The sequence below is a fragment of the Pinus tabuliformis genome, chromosome X (assembly GCF_031772625.1).
Source record: "Pinus tabuliformis cultivar Carrire ecotype Pingquan chromosome X, CPIR1, whole genome shotgun sequence".
In the NCBI taxonomy this organism is placed as follows: domain Eukaryota; kingdom Viridiplantae; phylum Streptophyta; class Pinopsida; order Pinales; family Pinaceae; genus Pinus; species Pinus tabuliformis.
Genome location: NC_142308.1, coordinates 999,776,737 through 999,797,479, shown reverse-complemented (window position 1 = coordinate 999,797,479; position 20,743 = coordinate 999,776,737).

Sequence of the window (20,743 nt, the reverse complement as noted above, 5' to 3'; positions counted from 1 at the left end):
ATAAGGCATGCTCTTCTGATGATACACCTCAATTCTGTCAGCGTGCTGATTGTCTCATTAAGAAAGTGTGTACTGTGATCGCTCATCAAGATCTTTGGGCAGCCAAATCTCATCAATACGTATTCAAAAGGAAACTATGTTTTTGTTGCACTAGTGCAGTCCTTCACAGGTTGCGCCTCTGCCCACTTGGTCAAGTATTCAGTCGCGGTGATGATTTATCGCACACGTCTCTTCTTTCCCAGACGCTGAATTGGGCCCACAAAGTTGATCACCTATTTCTCAAATGGTTGTAATGTCACCTGCAACATCAACGGAAGTTCATCCCTCCATGATGGCCTACCAGTCCTTTGACATGCGTCACAGGCCCTACAATATCCTTTCGCATCCTTATGCAGAGTTGGCCACCATAATTCAACACGCAGAACCTTCTGCGTTGTTTCTTTTCTTGCATAATGTCCTCTTGCAGATCCTCCAAGAGCCTCCATGAGTCTGCTACTTCACTCAAAGTCAAGTATATAGCATCGCAATATCTCATCTAACCCCATTTTGTACAAGTGTCCTGCAATGATGGAGAAGTCTGTTGCGCGTACTACTAACTCCTTCTTTTGCTGGTTCGTATACCCTTTTGGAGTAGTTCGTGTTTTCAGGAAATGTATGATATCTTCAAAGTGACTATCCGTGGCGCACACTACAAAGAGTTGCACGTCAAGAAATCCTTCCTCCAAATTAGTGGGTTCCTCTCCCATTTCGATGCACGACAGATGATATAGTCCCACGTTCAATCGTCTAGACTTCATAATAACTTCAAAATCATACTCCTAGAACAATAACAACCACCTGCAGATCTTTCCCTCCCCCCCAACACAAGCTTATTAACCAGGTATTTCAACACAGAATGATCTGTATACATCTTAAAATGTCCACCTAGAAAATAGTGCCTAAACTTTTGGAGCGTGTATACCATGGCTAGTCCTTCACGCTCTACAGTGGAATAGTTCTTCTTAGCCTTTGAAAAATTCCTACTCATGAATTTTATAGGATGGTCCAATTCCCCCTTGCCTGCTTGTGTCAGCACAGCCCCTAGCGCAATACAGGAGGCGTCAATGTGCACATGAAATGCCTTCTTCCAATTTGGGAAGACTAGGATTGGCGCAGTGACCATTTTCTCTTTCAACACATCCAAGCTCTTCTAGAATTCAACATTCCAACAGAACATAGCATTTTTTTCAACAATTTCTCCATGGGTGCGGTGATTTGGGCATAGCTCTTGATGAACTTCCTATAGTACCCAGTACGCCCTAGAGTTGCACACAACTATTTCACATTACTTGGTGCCTCCAAGTTTATTGTGACCACAATCTTCGTGGGGTCTACCATCAATCCTTGTCTGCACACCACATGCCCCAGCAGGATCCCAAAAGGCATCACATTATAGCATTCCAATGCATGGCTCAACTGGGTAGTCCAATCAGGATGGATCAGGTCCAAAGGATCTTGCGATATCCTAAAGATCATTTCTTTAACTTCCTATAGCACCGTGTCAATACATTCAAACCCATCCTCAAAGCTCAACTTCATTAGAAATCCCTAGCGTAGGATATCCCATTCTTCAGTGCCATGGTGGAGCTTAGTTTCTAAGTACTAATTCATTAGTATGACACCTAGGGTATGATAAAACAGATGCACCCATTCAAGATGAGGTTCTACTCCATAAGCCTTAGTCTGTTTGGCCAGGTGATCACGTGGGTCATCCCTTCCATCATACTTATCTGTCATCCGCACTTTTGGCTTCCCAAAATGTATTCTCATCATCCTCCTATAGTCGTGCCAATCCCTGAAACTATCCTTGTGCATACCCCACCATCTTACAGGTGTAGCGCGCAGTACCCAGTATAAGGCCTGGAAGCGATGTTTCTCCAACACTTCTCTTTCAAATGCATCCAAAAAGAAATCAACATCAGTGAGCCCATCATAATGGGGAAGATCCCTGACTTCGGATGACATACAGTGAAATGACTTGGTCATCATATTACAACACAGTGTCAATACTTCATGCAGCCGGTTCTACCAATGCTCCAATTCCTCATCTGAATCTAACGTGAAGGAGCTTTCGCGATCCCATGCAATATGTCTGTCCACTGTCGAATTCACCCAATCCTGGTCTCGCATCATTATCTTGTAAATTTGGTCCAAATTGTCATCGCTTTCATAATTTCGGGTTGGTTCTGTATAGCACGGTCGTTTCCCGGGAGCTAGTAGAACCACTATGCGGAGCGACTTATTTTCAAATATCATCTTCCACTTCTTCAAGTTGATTACCCCATTCATGTCAGTGGCCTAATCGATTCCAAGGAGCACAGGGTAGGGATTTTATCATTCACAATTTCTATTACCTCAAAGTCTGCCAGTGTGCTTGTGCCCTCAATGTCAACTGTAACCCCTTGCAGCCTCCCCATTGGGATAACTTTATGTTGATTCACCATTCTTAACTGTACCGGACACCACTGGAGCACAGGTCTCCCCATTCTTTCCCAAGTCTATTTCAGTAAAACATTCACGTTGGACCTCAGATCCAGGATAACTTGGTCCATGTTGTATTCCCCTATATGTGCGGTGAGTCTCATTTCCTACCCAGTCCTTGCCTTGTGCTTGCCAAGCTTCTTGACCACGTGAAGTTCATCAGTAGTGCCATCCTTACTAGAGCGCATTGATCAGTTCCTGCAGGCCCTTAACAGCCTTACTGTCATGGAGAAACTTCATGCAGGTCTCTAAGAATGTGGTAATCATGAATGGGTCCATTTCTTCAGCTGATTTCTCCTGACTTCCTAAGGTGAAGGCCTTAGCAAATATTTTCTATGATTCCATAAATTTTTCTCTAGATCAAACCCAGTCTCCTTTTCAGGTGCTTTATGGACCCATTCGCCTTCTGGAGGTTACTTCCCCTTATCCTCCCTAGTCGTGGTTCCGCTTCGCAGCATAATGTTTACCTTAGGATGTTCCTTGTGAGGCTCAACCCTCATCATCTGGAGGTTATGCATCGGCTGCGTGCCCTTTTCGCGAATCTTTGCCAACAATATAGGGCAATCCTTAGTTGCATGGTCAAACTGAGTATAGTAGTGGCATGACAACCACATTGGATCCTGGGCCTCCACAAATGTAACAAATCAGCTGCCCTCGACCTCCCCAAGGCCCTCCTCCAGCTCGGCCTTGGCCGTGCCCCTGATACTCACCTCGCATTCCCCCAGTGCCTTGGTCTGGAGGCCACATTTCTGTCTACACCTTGTATGTAGGTGTCCTTTCCATCATCAATTTGTAACTTTGACAATCACACTCGTCATGGCCTACTGGTTGAGGGAAATTGCAGAACAGTTGGTGCAGTGTTTGTACAAATTTCTGTAGCAAATGGCAATTATCAGTCGTATGTTTCCCTGCTACCTGACATATACCACACCATAGCGCAGGCCTTGCACTTGGCCTTGTCACAGCCTCCGGTCATATGGGCATTGGTCCTCCTACTGCAACATAGTTTGTGAAGACTGGGTAGTGATCCTTGTCATGCCCCTAACCATTGCATTTTATGCACCAAACTTCTTCGGACGCCTCTAACTGAGATATTCTATCCTGCTTCAAACATTGCATCTCGAGACAAAGGTTTTGTAACTGTGCATGAATCTGTTGAACCCCCAGACTCGAATCTTGAATTGATGTTTCATACATTCTCATTGCAATCTCCAAGGCTTCTGCCTTAGTCATAATCTTTTGTTGTGACAGCGTAACCCTTAAGTGAGGCAGGAGCAAAGCCACAAACCATTAGTGCTGCCCATCTGTTAAATTCATATCAGCTTCATGGATTTTACATTTCAATCTCTGATCCAACTCCCAGGGGGTCTCACCTAGATTCATTGGGATTTCGTTGAATCCCACAATCGACTGCGCTTCAGACTTAGGCCTACTGAATTCTTTATTCAGTATGGTCTTGATCTCTGCCATCATAGCTGCCTAGATATCATTAGAGTACTTGACGTTCTAGGTTAGTGCGCGATCCTGCAAATCACTAACCAATGTCACCTTCTTCATGTGATCATTTGTGACACCCTGAGCTTCCCATACATAATTTATGATGAACCAAAATTGGTTCGGGTCCTCATTCCCTATGCCCTTTAATACAGGTAGTTTTACGGAGTTCACCATATTGGAAAGTGGAGGTGGAAATGGTGTGGGTGATGGGGTGAGTGGTGGGGGCAAGGATGGAGGCGGTGTGGATGGATGGGATGAGGATGGAGATGGTGTAGCTATTCGTGGGAACCCTTCTCTTATCAAATGACTAGCACTCAATGGAAAGGTCTACAGTGCTCCTTCGTCGTCACTTAAAGGAGGTCCGATCAACGGACTATACTCAGGATGTTTTCTTCCTCCATCCCTGAAAGGTTTTCCATGTCGCGTAGCTCCAAACATCAAGGTAACCGCATAACCTGATGTTTACACAAGAGCATCTTAATCCAAGTATTCAACGATTTTGAATACTTACCTTGTAGTCCTTTGAAGAAGCAGTGCTCTGCTTCATTGTAACTGACATAGGTATCAACTGTGAATTCTGTCACAAATCCTCCTATGATGCGGTCGATCCAATGGTTCACAGTGCACGCGATCTTATTTATAGAAGCTTCCAACCTCCTTACTAGCTCCGGTGTCCAAAAAATCGGCTTGTCAAGGCTCCACCTTCCTTGGTCGTCTGCCAACTTCACGATCCACTGATATAACTCAACCGGGAAGAAACAAAAGAAGATTTTATGTATTTTTGTGTACAAGTATCTATCCAACCACTGTTCTTTAGTCAATCATAGATTCTTGTTTTCTTGCATTGTGAATTCGTGGATCTTTCTATCCAACTAAGTTTTGATTTCTTTCTTAGTTGGATTCCAATGATATGACATCACACATCTCGTTATGCAGATCTCAGTATCAACAACGAAACCATTTGTTGATTTGATGGGCCCTGACCCAAGTTCAGCATTAGTCAGCCAAGCAAATCCCTACACTATTGGTCCTTTCGGCATCAGCCTGCGGAGCATAGACCAAAGTCTCATCCGAAGCAGTATGGGGGGATGCAGGAACCAAGTTTCCACACCCTGAGATGGTTGTGATGTCAATCTACACTTCCTGATCCTACCTTCATGCAGATCAAGAATCCTTTAGGGCTTATCGATGTTCCTTCTCTTCCGTCCTTCAATAGCTCTGCAAAGGTATTCGATTGATCTTCGTGCATCCTTAACCAAAGGTCCAGTCACTTACGCGCCCCTGTGGGTATGTTACTGTATAAGTTCCCAAGTTATATCAAGTGTTACCTAATCTACCATGCATTTACAGTTATCCTCATGTAAACCTATATTCTTGTTCATGTTCAATTAACAGATATAATCAAATACATTCATGCATCAAACAAGCATTTAATGTGTACCCAGATTGTAGCATAATATAATCAGATGCATTAAACAGAGACAAGATACACAACGATTTGTAGAGTACTTCTCTTTGTTTACATGTCAAGTTTAGTACAAACTCTATCCACCTTGCGCGCACAACTGTAGGGGTCTGCGCACTCAACTGCGACCTTCCACCCTAGGCCTCTACGCACTCAGCTGCAGAGCCTCTACCTATGATAAGACTCGAGAACACTTAGAACTTATTACTCCCAAACTCTTTCTCTCTATTAGTACTTCTCTTTCTTAAACTCTTCTAAGACTCCCTTTTTATACAATCCCATGGACCACGAACCATGGGTAGATATTTACAACCACCATGAGACTTTACAAAACAAGCAGAGACAACCCTTTACAACTCTTGAAATATTCACATTCCGTAACCACAAAATGTGAATACTTTACATATTTATTACAAAATTTTGGCTTTCAGCCCCAAAACTAACTCTTGGGGGAACCTGTTCCCAACAGTTGGTCATTGATTTCCTGCATTCCTATGCTGAGATTATGCCTAAATGTTGCCCTTCTAACTTGGAGAAGGAGTGCTTGAAGAGTCTTGTCTTGGACTTGGACATCCAATAAAAGGAGGTCTCCAACATCAAGGCATTGGTTGTATGCTTCCCTTTTTATTTTATTACTATATAAATCTGATGTTCACTTTCCATAAATGTGTAAATGTGTATGCATTTAGCTTAATACTCCTCGATATATTAACTAGTTTATGTTAGATATATGTCATGTACGCTCTTGTATTTTGTATTGTCTTTTGATCTCTCTTGTAGGTACTCAGATGTAAAGAACATGCAATAAGCGAGCCTAGAAGCTAGGAGATCGAAGCCATCACCAAAGGATTGAGTGATTAACAATAGTGTGAGGTAGGTTTCTCCTTCTCTCCATAGTTTTGAACATAATCTAGTATAGTATGGATTGGTTTGTTCAGTTTGTTTCTAGACCCACTCATTTGGATAGAGAGAGTGCCTTTGTCTGCCGAGGGGATTTATCTTCACAACTGAAGGTTTGGTATTTATTTTACTAGTTTGAAATTCAATGAGGGTGCTAGGTCAAGGTCAAATTTATAGTCAAATGCATGCTAGTTATTCTCAAAATTCCTATAAGAAACAGTTTAAAAGTTACTTCACAAATTTGTTTCAATGATTTTACAATGGGTTAGATTATGATCAGGGGGTAAGAAATACGATTGATGCATAAACTATTGGGTCATCATTTTGGCAAAGAAATCTCGCATAAACATCACAAAAACCTACAGTTAGTCATGAAAACATCTGCAAAACAAGGTCTCTCCTACAACGACCTTGTACTCCATCTAAAAATGAGCATACATGAGCATATAAGCACTTCAATTCCACATTGAAGGACAAATGGAAAACTTTCCTTAACAAGGCATAATGATAAAAGTATAGAAGAGATTAATCCTGCAAGTAATAGTTGTTGCAGTAAACTTCTTAAGGTAAGAAAATCCCTAGAAGGCCTTCTCCATGTTCAAACACCTTCAAGAACCTCTCCAAAACACTGATTGATCCATACACCCATGAACTTAAACCTGCCAAAATTTCCTTTAGATGTGCTCAAATCAACAAATAGAGGTCACTATTGGATCCCGAATTTCCAAAAACATCTAGGTAGACTCTTCTTGAGCGCCAAAGGAAAACAATTGGCCAAGATGTGGCTCTACAAACTCTCCATATAGTTTTGTTTTTATCTATCCTAAAAATCGAAATAACATTCTAACTGCCCTATAAAGTTTCCCTATTTTCCATTGCAAAGTCAACAAATTCACCTGTTGAAGGTTGCAATTTATTGGATACCTAAATTTCCTAATAACCAAGTATGCGTAATAATCTGGCCACATGGGCCATGCATCCAGGGGTCAGGGCTAACCACCCACCCCCATCAGTTTAGCCTCTTAACCATCAGGCCTATGGTTGTGTTAGTAGGATATGATCACGAGCCAGGGCTAACTACCCACGCCCACTGACAGAGCCCTCTCTGTCCTTTGCCGAGGTCCCATGAGCACACATATGCCCAATTCTTGGTCTAAATGCCCACACCCTTCTGCTTAGCACTCAATCTTCGGCACATGGTACTGTTGGAATGGGGTCCCTAGGGATAAATTTTCTCAATTTTGTAGTTTACTTTTGTAAATATGTAAAGTCTCCATCATTTGTGGAAGCAGAGTGTGAAGATAGTAAGAGTCAAAGGGGATTTAGTCCCTTAGGTGGGTAGGTGATAGGAAGGTTTTCAGACCTACCCATGGTCCGTGGACCATGGTATTGTAAAAGGAAAGGCTATAAATAGAAAAGTCATAGCGATTATAAGATATAACTAATTGATAGAAATATTTGTAAGGGAAAGTAAGCTAAGGCAGGAAAGGTCTGTTTCTTGTACTTAGGTGAAGGGGAAGGCTCCTGTAGCTGAGTGCGCAGAGGCCTCGGTAATTATGTAGGCTGAGTGCATGAGCCCTTGCGGCTGAGTACGCAGGGAAGAAGAGTCTGTACTTGAGCAAATTCATCTTATAAAGATTTTTTAATGAAATACTTGTGAATCTGTGTATTTATTCTTACTTCTGTAGTTTTCTACATTTTCGCCCTGTCTCACAATTTATATGAATGAATGATTATCTTATATGCAAAAGTAGTAGATTAGTATAATTTATACATGTTATGAATGTTGCATGACCTTCACAAAGGTATAGATACCGTTTAAGTGAATTACTGTAATTATCTGTCTCAGAATGGTTAGGGTTCGAGAAGACAAAACTAAGTCCTAGGATTCGTAGGAACCTATCACGAAGGCCTCTGGATGCAGAAACCACGTTTTGTCATCCCCCAATACTACTTTAGGTGAGATTGTAGCCTGTGTTATCCAGGTTGTTCCAGAAAGGGCCAACAGTTTAGGGTTTTGTTGGTTACTGCAACTAACTTTGAACCTAGGTTAGGCCCCAAAAGCCAACAAATGGTTTCATTGTTGGAACTGGGATCTTGCTTAGGGATGTGTGATAAGTGGTTCCCCACTAAGAAAGAGATCGAAAAGTGGATCAATCAGAAACTGCATGCGTTTGCATCTCAGGAGAACAAAAATTTGTGCTTCTTGAAGGAAGAGTGGCTGAATAGATACCTATTCATAGATGAACACAAAATATTCTTTGTCTCTTTCCCTTGTGAATTGCATGAGTGGCTGTACAAATTAGCAGATAGTTAAGGTACGTGGAAGTTTGATGGGCCTATTGTGTGGACCCTAGAACAGGTAAATCGCTTGGAAGTTGTTATAGAAATATTTGGGCACTGCAACCCCAATCTTATATGTTGATAAACCAAGGGCTCTTTAACCCCTAAAAGTGTTGTTTCATACCCTAAAAGATCACGGTCAACTGATTACATCATTCCCCAAAGGTTCCACCTAAAAAACCACTCAGAACTGGCCAAAACTGGACCATACTAACTGCTCCACTGTCAGGGTGCGATGCATACTGAATTCTACACTAGCCAGGTGTGATGCATACTGAAGAGGCCTTCTGTGGGGTGTGATGAGCGAGGATGGCCAAATGTCCAAGACAGTTTGCTAAGTGGATGCTCATGGTATCTTCCAGAAACTTCTCATATGACACTTGCCTCTCTGAATTCGCCTAGGGAAGAGTAAGAGATCCAAGAAATTTGCAAGTGGAACCAAGAACAAGCAATGGAATGACACTAATCAAAAACCCAAAGATGACTCACACCCTTGCAAACATCTATAAATAGATCCCTCATCTGAGAGATCTAGAGGCTGCAATTTTGTAATTTGTAAGGAAGTGTTGATAGTTTGTCTTTGAGAAAGAGAATTGTATTGTTGGGTGATATTGCTTTTCATGAGGTGAAGAGGGCTTTGATGTTGGGAGGATGATCCTGGATTCGACAGGTGGGTTGTAATTCTCCCTTCTATTATTAATAATGTTCTTTGAGTTTTCCTCCATACAATCATGTATTTGTGAATGTTGTTATTTGTGAATGCCATTGTATGATCAATGTATTTCTGATTCTGCATTGTTTATGATATCATAGATCGAGATGCTTTGATGGTGCTTTGTTACTTTGTCTCTACAGGTATTCACTAAGCGGGATAAGTAGCAGAAGAGGCACAAGCTCTATCAAGGGAGAGATAAATGAAGAAAGGAATCAAGCGGAAGATCCAAGTTGGTCCCTTTGCTCCTCTCTTGTCTATCATACATAAAGGAAATCACAAATTGCTTTGATTGTTTGTTTTTGGGATAGCTACCAATTCTAGTGGGGCTAGCAGATCGAAAAGACACTAGTTTTCTCGGAAAAAAATGGTGACTCCACTGGGGATCGAATAAATTGTTTGTTTGTTGTTGATTGTTTTTTTATAAACTATATACGAAGCCTAAAGTTAGCCAGATATCCTTCGAACTTCTCTTGCTCTGCAATTGCAAAGTAGATGGATGTTGCTTCAGTCAATCTCTGATTTAGTTTATGATTTGAAAAACTGACTTACAAACATCCTAGATGCCCTATTGGTAGCTAAATAACCTCCCAAGATCATACCCCTATACTTTGTTCTTTACTGTCCATAATAGCTCAGCTTAACTCATTGAATTTAGCTGCAAATTTGAGCCAAAACCCATCTCAGTTGCGCTCCTTGGTCCATTGCACTGTCTACAACTGGAAACCAATATGCATCACACTTATCAAGTGTAGAAGGTGAGATTCATCCTTGTTTCTTTGAATCATAGGTGCGATGACTGAGTAATCCTATTTCTTTCCTTGAAATTTGGGTTTTTTGTCCTTGTTTTCAGCTCTCTTTAGTTGTTTGGATACTTATGAACAGTATCTCATTGGTGAAGCCTCCTTACATTACATAGACCAGCCTCCATTGATTAGGATTAGTAAATGTTTTTATGTATTTTTCCATCATTTGCAATCCTTTGTCAAAAAGTTGCTTAAATCGAACTATCGCTTTTGTGCAAAAAGTGTCGTAACTGTCGTTTTGTATCAAAAAGTGAAGTGTCGTTGAATCTTCCTTCCTTGGATAGTTGATTAGACTTTTTTTCGTGTATTTTGATTTGATTTTTTGATATTTGAAGTGTCAAAAGCATTTTCTATTCGAAATTGGAAATTGCCATTTAAGTCTTCCTTTCATTTTGATAAAGAAATTGTCAAAATGTCACTTTAAAGAAAATATTTTAGATATATACTCAGTTTTCCTTTTTGGAATTTCTTACATTAAGGGAATGAAAAACAAATACAGTATTTACATTTGCATTTAGACTGTGTGCGAAAAATGATTTAGGTAAAGTGCATTTAGTGTGTGCTGTTTGCTCTCTGTTTGAAAGAATCGTAATCTTCTTTCCTCAGTAGCTAGGACTTTCATTGCTAAAAGATAAACAACGATTGTTTATCATTTTAGATTGCATATTTGGGAATTTTACATATACATCATGCGGTGAACCTTGAAAGGCAAACTTCTAAGCAAGATCAACTCTGAAATAAATTTCAATGAACTTAACAATGCTTTGGAACCTAACGCAACACATCTAGAGGTCTAGGCTAGAGACGTGTTCCAGCATCGCAAAATCTAGTAACTATCATTTTCATCGAAGGTTGGGTGATTCCTCCTCTTTGATACGACAAGTGCTAGCATGGACTTGTGCTCCCTGTATCGTCGAGTATATATTGGGAGACCACAATAGGCTTATATATTTATCCATAGCAAGCCATGTCTGCCACCCTATCGATTGCAATGCACTAAACACAGCATTCGGGAAGATTGACTGCCATACATAAGTCCTTGGTATTTTCCCTTTAATTTATCACCAAGGTGTATTTTACAGTTTTGTGATTGGTTTGGTAATCCCTCTATCTAGATTTTCAGAGTAGTCACTTTCATTCCTTTTTGACTCCTTAAAATAAAAGGTCCATCTGAGCACTTGTGACTTCAGGTTCATTAAAAATTGAAGGGGACTAGAGTCATCTTTAGCTTTTTCTTGACTCTTAAAAATTAAAAAAGCAAAGTTGTGTCAAAGCGTCATTAAAATTTATTAAACTGAAAATAACATCCCTATTCCTTCATTGATCTTAGGTTGAGTTAATGGAGTCTACCAATCATGGAATCCCTGTTGAGGGGATTCCTAGCCCTTTTACAACTTGGGGAAATATTGGTGCACCTCATATGGCCACATTGTCTCTACCAGGTCTGACTATTGGCCTGCCAGTGTGGCTGTTCTCAACCTCTGTGGTTCAAAATAATGTGATTCCTCAGCAATCGAATCAACATCCAGTTGATACTAAAGTTGACCCTTCACCTTCCTCTTCATTTGTTTCTCCCTTTCCCTTCTTCATCTTCGCTTGGTGAAAGTAATGATTCTAGTAACCAAGTGCCTAAGAAGAATAAGAAAGGAAAGGATAAGAAAAAGAAGAAGTCAATTAAGCAACGGGGCAACCATGAATCATCTGGTAAAATTCTGCACACTAAATCTCCAAAATATCCTTGTCTAATTTGCGAAGGAAACAGTTTTCATCGAGATTGTCCTTGCATTCCATGGATCTTGAGAGAATGGTCTACCCATTCACACCATCCGGTGTCATCAACCTCTGGTGATAATGTTGAAAACACACCATCAACTAGTGAAAAAGAAATTCCTGGACAGAAAGGAAAGGTCAGAACTCCATGTGGAATATGTGAAGGGGACCATTGTCTTCCTCATTGTCCTTTTCCGGATGAGGCCAAAAGGGTCTTGCATAACCGTCCTGCTTCATTGCAGTGACTTCCACTTGGATACAAGAAACTTTCCCCTAGTCCTTTACTAGTTAAAAATTTGGCTGACTTAACTGAACCGTTGGTCGAAACACATATCATTGAAAGTAAATCTTCTGAGACCACACCAGACCAAAGTTTACAGGTCGAGATGGAATTCGACCTATTCTTGCCTTCAGAAGATCCTCCTTCAGATTATATCATTCCCAAAGAGAGTGAGAACGATATTGTTCAAATTCTTTTTGTCAATTCAAAGTCTCATGAACTTGGGGGCAATCCACCCATTCCTTCACAACAGGAAGAGAATCCCTAGTTCCCGCTACTCAAGGGGTTATTTCACCCCTTTATTTGGTACCCTCCTAGCAGTCTAATCGCTTCCTTTTATTGGAATTGACTAGTAAGATATCGCCTTCCTTATAATATACCATTTCGAATCATAGTAGAAGTTTACAAAATGATCGTGTCTGCAACTATCATAGATGAAGGGGCTTCAGTGAGTATCCTTTCCTCAACTACTTGGAAAGTGCTTGGTTCTCCATCGCTTATGCCTATTACATATAATTTGTCAGGATTTAATAAAGGAACCACTAGACCATTAGGGATCCTTCCCAAATTGCCGATAACTTTGAGAAGGAAGACTGTTCACTTGAACGTGATGGTAGTCCAAGGACTGTTAGATTTCAATCTACTCCTCGGACATGACTATGTTTACAACATGGAAGCTATTGTTTCAACACTCTTTCGAGTGATGTGTGTCTCGCATGAAGGCAAAATTGTCACTGTTGACCCGCTTTCTTTCCCCGGTTCAAAAATAGCTTCAGGTCAAACATCATCTCTAAATGGTCCTTTTGCATTAAGAGTGTCTCTTAAACCTTCATTTCATCCACCTAATTACCGTGAGTAGTCTGGTAAAAAAAACAAAGCTTAGGGGGCATGCACTCTTGTCTACTTGGCGGATGAACTCAGCTGAAAGAAATAAGTTTCCCTATGAGTTATGTGATTGGTCTCTGACACCTTTCACCTTCGTCTATTTTGCGGACAAAGTGCAGGAAATGTTTTGTCTAAACACTGACAGAAAATCATCGTGCTTAAGCATAGTAAGTTTCCATATGGTTACCTAGAGACTCTCTTTGGATGCTTGGGGGCATGCAAACCTTTTTAGGGAAGCAAAAAACGACCAATTTCATTTTTTAGCTTTTTATATTTTTTAGCTTTTTAGTTTTTTAACTCCTGAGGTCAGGTGATTGGTCCAACACACCATTCACCTTCATCTATTCTGCGAATGAAGCAAAGGAAGGGTTTTGTCTAAACAAGCTGATGAAACCATCCTACCTAACCTTAGTAGTTCCTTAGCTTTTTAGTGTTTTTTTTATTTTTTATCTTTGTAGTTTGGTCGTTTCTAGCCTACGAAAAAGGCAATGAGAAATGTTATCGTATAGTTCAATATCGTTAAAAAATAAGCCTACTAATGAGCATATGTTCCCCCAAAGTTCAAGCTCGTTAAAAAATGAACCCACCTTCGGTAAATAACCCTTGTGATCGCAAATTATATCAACCCTTTGAAACTTGGTTGTGTTTCCTCCAACACCTCCATCCGTTTGGCCAATCATATGCTTCCACTTGATTGTTTACCATTTTAAGGAACAGTTCCGATGAGTGGTCTTGTTAGCCACCCTCTTCACATCACCATGTTTTGAGAAGTTCCAAGATTACCAGGAGCCAGTTGCTACCCCGGATACCACCCATTCCTCAAAATATGAGTCCACTTTCAACCCTTTTCAAACTCGCTAAATATGAAAAGATTCTTGAGCGATTGGCATCTATAGCTCGCTAAAGTGATTGGAAGCCCCATCCCTCCTATGCATTCTAAACTTTTCAGACCTGAGGGATTATCTCATAAAAAAGTTCGAACGCTTGTATTTTTCGGCTCGCTAAAGTGATCGAACAGTCATCCCTTTTGTATTATTTTAATCTTTTTAGGACTTAAGGGATTATGATACGAAAAAGAACTACCGAAGTTTTGTTTTCGTCCCTTTTCAAACTCTCTAAACATGAAAAGGATCGATTTTTCTTTGTTGTTAGACTCATTAAAACAATAGCGACAAACTTGTCCACCTAGACAAGAACGAGTTTCACTGTCCCTAGACTCGCTAAAACATAGTGACAAGTTTGCCCGAAGGGAAAATTATAGAACAAGCATATGTTATCCTCCACAAGCTTGACAAAAATAAAGAGGTGTTGGTCAGTAATGACTGGGGAAAAAGGGAAGAAAACTTGAAGATTTTTTATTGGTAGCAGGTCGCTCTTGAACATGACACTTTCACTCCATCAACGTGATCGAGTCGGGTTGGATTATTCCATTCACCGGTCGTATCACCATTGGTCCCCCATACCATCCATATTTTGGGGTTAACACTACCAATCCATCTCAATGTCACAGATATGTTCAAGAGAATTCATTCAAAGAATTCACCATCCAGTTAATGCCTCATCCACTGCAATACCTTCACCCTCCATTTTTCATGACCCCCATTCCTGAACCTTGTATCATCAGATCGTTTTCACCTCCAGGAAATCATTTGCTTCGTTTCGTGTCGTAGATGTGGGATACATTAAGGCCCTCCTATGATGGGTCACTTCTTGTCGACATCAGATCATTATCCAAGAAGTTGACTTAGAAACAACCGTTTCAGCACTTTGAAGCTTGCATGCCTCAATGACAAGTTTCTCACTTCCGGCAACAGGTTTTACATCAATGGCTTTCGACCGAAAGATTTTGCTTGGTGTTCGACGTTAGATGATATATTCACACCACGTGAATTGTACTATAGTACCTTGAGGGTCATTATCATTATCGGTGATTCCTCTCGCGCTTGTTAACAACTTACATTATTGGTTGGTAATCAGGCGATGTATTTCCTTGTTCGACTTCAGGACATCTTTTCACATGGATCGACTTGTACATCAGGTGAAGATTGAATGACTTTTGAGGACCTTGGATCTAGTTTCATCCATCCGGGCTGCGATATATTCAGGAATATAAAGACATCAAATGTACACAGAAGTTTCACAGATAGTCATCTAAGCCAGGGAAGATGACTCTTCAGATGAAGAATCACCAGTCTGTAACTGCAGACGATTATCTATCCTATGTACATGAAAATGAATTTATAAAGATGAGCATGGTAATGCCTCATCTAGATAATGAAAATAATATGATGATGATGTATTGTATTGTATCTTATATAGGTCACCTTCCAGTTTGAATAGCTTGGATCCTCACAATAAAGCATTTCACCCGACATCAAAATATTTACGACTTAATGCTTTAGGGGGAAACTGTTACAGACATATTTGGGCATTGCAACCCCAATCTTATATGTTAATAAAACAAGGCTCTTTAACCCCTAAAAGTGTTGTTTCATACCCTAAAAGATCATGGTCAACTGATTACATCATTCCCCAAAAGTTCCACCTAAAAAACCACTCAGAATTGGCCAAAACTGGACCATACTGACTACTCCACTATCAAGGTGCGATGCGTACTGACTTCTACACTAGCCAGGTATGATGAATAATGAAGAGGCCTTATGTGGGGTGCGATGAGCAAGAATGGACAAATGTCCGAGACAGTTTGCTAAGTGGATGCTCATGGAATCTTCCAGAAACTTCTCATATGGCACTTGCCTCTCTGAATTTTCCCAGGGATGAGTAAGAGATCCAAGAAATCTCCAAGTGGAACCAAGAACAAATAGTGGAATGACACTAATCGAAAACCCAGAGATGACTCACAACCTTGTAGACATCTATAAATGGATCCCTCAGCTGAGAGATCTAGAGGTTGGAATTTTGTAATTTGTAAGGAAGTGTTGATAGTTTGTCTTTGAGAAAGAGCATTGTATTGTTGGGTGATCTTGCTTTTCATGAGGTGAAGAGGGCTTTGATGCTCGGAGGATGATGCTAAATTAGACAGCTAGGTTGTAATTCTCCCTTCTATTATTAATAAAGTTCTTTTAGTTTTCCTCCATACAATCATGTGTTTGTGAATGCCATTATACGAACAATGTATTTCTAATTCTGCATTGTTTATGATATAATAGATTGAGATGCTTTGATGGTGCTTTGTTACTTTGTCTCTACTGATATTCACTGAGTGGGATAAATAGGAGAAGAGGCACAAGCTCTATCAAGGGAGAGAGAAATCAAGCAAGGAGTCAAGCGAAGGATCCAGGTTGGTCCCTTTTCTCCTCTCTTGTATATCATACATAAAGGAAATCGCAAATTGCTTTGATTGTTTGTTTCTAGGATAGCTACCAATCCTAGTTGGGCTAGAAGACCGAAAAGACACTAGTTTTCTTGGAAACAAAATGGCGACTCCGCTAGGTATCGAATAGTTTGTTTGTTTGTTGTTGATTGTTTTTTTTATAAACTATATACGGAGCCTGAAGTTAGCGAGATAGCCTTCGAACTGCTCTTTCTCTGCAATTGCAAAGTAGATGAATGCTGCTTTAGTCAATCTCCAATTTAGTTTATGATTTGAACATCTGACTTACAAACATCCTAGATGCCCTGTTGGTAGCTCAATAACCTCCCAAGATCATACCCCTGTACTTTGTTCTTTACTGTCCATAACAGCTCAGCTTAACTCACTGAATTCAGCTGCAAATTTGAGCCAAAACCCATCTAAGTTGCGCTCCCTAGTCCATCACATTGTCTACCACTGGAAACCAATATGCATCACACTTCTCAAGTGTAGCAGGTGAGATGCATCCCTGTTTCTATGAAGCACAGGTGCGATGACTGAGTAATCCTATTTCTTTCCTTGAAATCTGGGTTTTTTGTCCTTGTTTTCAGCTCTCTTTAGTTTTTTTGCTAATTATGAACAGTATCTCATTGCTGAAGCCTCCTTACATTACATAGACCAGCCTCTATTGATTAGGATTAGTAATTTTTTTTATGTATTTGTCCATAATTTGCAATCCTTTGTCAAAATGTTTCTTAAATGAACTATCGTTTTGGTGCAAAAAGTGTCGTAACTATCGTTTTGTATCAAAAAGTGAAGTGCCATTGAATCTTCCTTCCTTGGATAGTCGATTAGACTTTTTGACATGTATTTTGATTTGATTTGTTGATATTTGAAGTGTCAAAAGCATTTTCTATTCGAAATTGAAAAGTGTTGTTTAAGTCTTCCTTTCATTTCGATAAAAAAAATTGTCAAAATGTCACTTTACAGAAAATATTTTAAATCTATACTCAGTTTTCGTTTTTGACATTTCTCACATTAAGGGGACGAAAAACAAATACAGAATTTGCATTTGCATTTAGACTGTGTGCGGAAAATGATTTAGAAAAAGTGCATTTAGTGTGTGTTGTTTTCTCTCGGTTTGAAAGAATCATAATCTTATTTCCTCAGTAGCTAGGACTTTCATTGCTAAAAAATAAACAACGATTGTTTATCATTTTAGATTGCATATTTAGGAATTTTACATATACATCATGCGGTGAACCTTGAAAGGAAAACATCTAAGCAAGATCAACTCTGAAATAAATTTCAATGAACTTAACAACGCTTTGGAACCTAATGCAACACATCAAGAGGTCTAGGCTAGAGACATGTTCCAGCGTCGTAAAATCTAGTAACTGTCCTTTTCATCGAAGGATGGGTGATTCCTCCTCTTTGATACGACAAGTGCTAGCACAGACTTGTGCTCCCTGTATCGTCGAGTATATATTGGGAGACCACAATAGGATTATATCCTTTATCCATAGGAAGCCATGTCTACCGCCCTATCGATTGCAATGCACTGAACACAGCATTCGGGAAGATTGAATGCCATACATAAGTCCTTGGTAATTTCCCTTTAATTTATCACCAAGGTGTATTTTACAGTTTTGCGATTGCTTTGGTAATCCCTCTGTCTAGATTTCCAGATTAGTCACTTTCGTTCCCTTTTGACTCCTTAAAAGAAAAGGTCCATTTGAGCACTTGTAACTTCAGGTTCATTAAAAATCGAAGGGGACTAGAGTCATCTTTAGCTTTTTCTCAACTCTTAAAAATTGAAAAAGCAAAGTTGTGTCAAAGCATCATTAAAATTTATTAAATTTAGAATAACATCCCTATTCCTTCGTTGATCTTAGGTTGAGTTAATGGAGTCTACCAATCATGGAATCCCTCTTGAGGGGATTCCTAGCCCTTTTACATCTTGGGGAAATATTGGTGCACCTCATATGGCCACATTGTCTCTGCCAGGTCTGACTATTGGCTTGCCAGTGTGGCTGTTCTCAACCTCTGTGGTTCAAAATAACATGATTCCTCAGCAATCAAATCAGCATCCAGTTGATACTAAAGTTGACCCTTCACCTTCCTCTTCGTTTGTTTCTCCCTCCCCTTCTTCATCTTCACTTGGTGAAAATAGTGATGCTAGTAACCAAGTGCCTGAGAAGAAGAAGAAAGGAAAGGAGAAGAAAAAGAAGAAGTCAGTTAAGCAAGGGGGCAACCATGAATCATCTGGTGAAAATCCGCACACTAAATCTCCAAAATATCCTTGTCTAATTTGCGAAGGAAACCATTTTCATCGAGATTGTCCTTGCATTCCACGGATCTTGAGAGAATGGTCTCCCCGTTCGCACTGTCCAGTGTCATCAACCTCTGGTGATCATGTTGACAACACACCATCAGCTAGTGAAAATTAAATTCCTGGATAGAAAGGAAACGTTAGAACTCCATGTGGAATATGTGAAGGGGACCATTTTCTTCCCCGTTGTCCTTTTCCGAATGAGGTCAAAAGGGTCTTGCATAACCATCCTGCTTCGCCACATCGACTTCCACCTAGATACAAGAAACTTTCCCCTAGTCCTTTACTAGTTGAAAATATGACTGACTTAACTGAACCGTTGGTCGAAACACCTATCATTGAAAGTAAATCTTATGAGTCCACACCGGACCAAAGTAAACAGGTCAAGATGGTAGTCGACCCAGTCTTGCCTTCAGAAGATCCACCTTCAGATGATATCATTCCCAAAGAGAGTGAGAATGATACTGTTCAAATTCTTTTTGTCAATTCAGAGTCCGATGAACTTGGGGGCAATCCACCCGTTCCTTCACAACAGGAAGAGAATTCCCCAGTTCCTGCTACTCAAGGGGTTATTTCACCCATTTATTCAGTACCCTCCTAGCAGTCTAATCGCTTCCTTTGATTGGAATTGACTAGTAAGATATCGCCTTCCTTATAATATACCATTCTGAATCATAGTAGAAGTTTACAAAATGATCGTGTCTGGCACTATCATAGATGAAGGGGTTTCAGTGAGTATCCTTTCCACATCTACTTGGAAAGTTCTTGGTTCTCCATCACTTATGCCTGTTACATAGAATTTGTTAGGCTGTAATAAAGGAACCACTTGACCATTAGGGATCCTTCCCAAGTTGCCGATAACTTTGAGAAGGAAAACTGTTCACTTGAACGTGATGGTAGTCCAAGGACCGTTAGATTTCAATCTACTCCTCGGACGTGACTATGTTTACAACATGGAAGCTATTGTTTCAACACTCTTTCAAGTGATGTGTTTCCCACATGAAGGAAAAATTGTCACTGTTGACCAGCTTTCTTTCCCCAGTTCAAACACAGCTTCAGGTCAAACATCATCTCTAAATGGTCTTTTTGCATCAAGAGTGTCTCCTCAACCTTCATTTCATCCACCTAATTACTGTGAGTAGTCTGGTGAATGAAACAAAGCTTAGGGGGCATGCACTCTTGTCTATTTGGCAGATGAACCTAGCCAAAAAAAAATAAGTTTCACTATGAGTTATGTGATTGGTCTCTGACACCTTTCACCTTCGTCTATTCTATGGATAAAGTGCAGGAAATGTTTTGTCTAAACATTGACAGAAATTCATCCTGCTTAACCATATTAATTTTCCATATGGTTACCTGGAGACTCTCTTTGGATGCTTGGGGGAATGCAAACCTTTTTAGGCAAGCGAAAAACGACCAACTTCATTTTTTAGCTTTTTAGTTTTTTAACTCCTGAGGTCAAGTGATTGGTCCAACATACCTAATCTTAGTAGTTCCTTAGCTTTTCAGTGGTTTTTTTTTTTTTTATCTTTGTAGTTTGGTCGTTTTAGCCTACGAAAAAGGCAATGAGGAATGTTATCGTATGGTTCAAGATCGTTAAAAAATAAACCTACTAATGAGCATATGTTCCCCCAAAGTTCAAGCTCATTAAAAAATGAACCCACCTTCAGTAAATAGCCCTTGTGATCGCAAATTATATCAGCCCTTTCAACCTTGGTTGTGTTTCCTCCATCACCTCCATCCGTTTAGCCGAACATATGCTTCCACTTGATTGTTTACCATTTTGAGGAACAACTGCAATGAGTGGTCCTGTTAGCCACCCTCTTCACATCACCATGTTTTGAGAAGTTCCAAGATTACCAGGAACCAGTTGCTACCTCGGATACCACTCATTCCTCAAAAAATGAGTCCACTTTAAAC